We start from the raw sequence: 1,852 nt of genomic DNA, 5'->3' as shown, positions 1-1,852 counted from the left end.
GCCGGGCGGGGATTCGGCGCTGGGCTCTTCCCTCTTCGCTCGCCGCTACTGAGAATCCTTGTTAGTTTCTTTTCCTCCGGCAGTAATATGCTTAAATTCAGCGGGTCGTCTCGTCTGATCTGAGGTCGTTGTCGGATATGGGTTAGGGAGCGGCGCGCGCGCGCTGCTGCTGCGGGCTGGCCTGAACAGGTCTCGTTCGCGCGCCGGGCAGGGCGCCGGCGAGGAGGCGGGCGCGAACCTCCGTTACGCCGCGGGCGTCCGAGGCGGAGGGGCCGAGTCACGTCGGCGGGCGGCGGAGGTGGCAGACACCCACGGAAGCCGCCGAGAGGAGGGCGCGCGCTCGGTCCCAGCGCGCCTGGGGCGCCGACCTCCCCCTCGTGGGAGGAAGCGGGAAGCGCTCGACTCCGCCGCCGAGGCGTGCCCGTGGCGGTCTGCACTTGGGGAGGGCGGAGGGGGCGGGAAGCCCCCTGCGGCGCTCCAGCCGCGGGACCGGAGGTCGATCGATGGGAAGCGACCCTCAGACAGGCGTGGCCCGGGGCGGACCGGGGCGCAAAGTGCGTTCGAAGTGTCGATGATCGATGTGTCCTGCAATTCACATTAGTTCTCGCGGCTGGCTGCGTTCTTCATCGGCCTTACGAGCGAGGTGATCCACCGCTAAAGTCGTACTGCGTTTGAGTTTAGCGCCGGGGCGAGGCCGAACTGCACAGGCTTGTGTGGGTTCAAAAATACAAAAAGTCGTTCCCGGACGGCGCGCCCGCGAGAGAGGACTTGAACCCACGGTCGAAGGCCTGCTGGGTACCCGCCGGGGTTGGCAAAGCAAAGTCTTTCAGAGGCTCGCGGCCTCGGCCCCACCCGTGCCAAGGGTGGGGCGCTGTGATAGGTTGCTCAAGCCTCCGCGGGGTGCGTCAAGCCTCCCCAGAGCAGCGTTCCCTTCTCGCGGATCCCTCTCTCCGCCGTCTTAGGGTTTTTGTGCGGTTCTTTTGCCGTCTTGGATGTTTGAGCGGCAGACCTCTCGGGCCACGGCCGCTGGAACATAGAGTAAAATAGGATAGAGGTTTTTACCCGGACAGGCGCCCCTCCTTCGCGGGAGAGACTTTGAACCACGGTCCCGGAGGCCGTGCGGGTACCCGCCAGGGCCCGGCTCGGCCCCCGCGCTGGAAAGCAGGGGGCCCGCCCGAGTGCAGCGACAGTCAAGTTCTCTCGGATCTCTCTCTCTCTCTCCTCCGCCTTAGGTTTTGTGCGGTTCTTTTTGCCGTTTTGGGTTTTTTGCGGCAGACCTCTCGGGCCACGGCCGCTGGATCATAGAGTAAAATAGGATAGAGGTTTTTTTTACCCCGGACGGGCGCTCCTCCTTCGCGGGAGGAGACTTTGAACCCACGGTCCCGGAGGCCGTGCGGGTACCCGCCAGGGCCCCGGCTCAGCCCCCCGCCGCTGGAAAGCAGGGGGCCCGCCCGAGTCTGGCGACAGTCAAGTTCTCTCGGATCTCTCTCTCTCTCTCTCTCTCTCTCCGCCTTAGGTTTTTGTGCGGTTCTTTTTGCCGTTTTGGGTTTTGGCGGCAGACCTCTCGGAGCCACGGCCGCTGGATCATAGAGTAAAATAGGATAGAGGTTTTTTTACCCCGGACGGGCGCCCCTCCTTCGCGGGAGGAGACTTTGAACCCACGGTCCCGGAGGCCGTGCGGGTACCCGCCAGGGCCCCGGCTCGGCCCCCGCGCTGGAAAGCAGGGGGCCCGCCCGAGTGCAGCGACAGTCATGGCGCTCGGTAGGTTGCTCAAGCCTCCGCGGGAGGTCGTCAAGCCTCCCAGAGAGCAGCGTTCCCTTCTCGCGGATCTCTCTCTCTCGCCGTCTTAGGT

At 65.0% G+C, this 1,852-nt stretch overlaps 1 non-coding gene and 1 pseudogene across 1 annotated transcript in view; both read right to left on the bottom strand.

Annotated features, from left to right (window-relative positions):
• Positions 1-128, bottom strand: part of LOC122332097 — a 4,002-nt gene extending 3,874 nt beyond the window's left edge. The window contains exon 1 of the ribosomal RNA XR_006248443.1: positions 1-128. This exon is cut by the window's left edge and continues 3,874 nt beyond it. This is a non-coding gene — a ribosomal RNA (28S ribosomal RNA).
• A 383-nt stretch (positions 129-511) lies between these two features.
• On the bottom strand, positions 512-662 carry LOC122331948 (annotated as a pseudogene).
• Between the last annotated feature and the right edge of the window lie 1,190 nt (positions 663-1,852).

This window comes from Puntigrus tetrazona, unplaced genomic scaffold, assembly GCF_018831695.1.
Source record: "Puntigrus tetrazona isolate hp1 unplaced genomic scaffold, ASM1883169v1 S000000003, whole genome shotgun sequence".
Classification (NCBI taxonomy): domain Eukaryota; kingdom Metazoa; phylum Chordata; class Actinopteri; order Cypriniformes; family Cyprinidae; genus Puntigrus; species Puntigrus tetrazona.
Note: the sequence above shows the minus strand (reverse complement) of the source record. Positions and strands in the feature narration are given on the sequence as shown.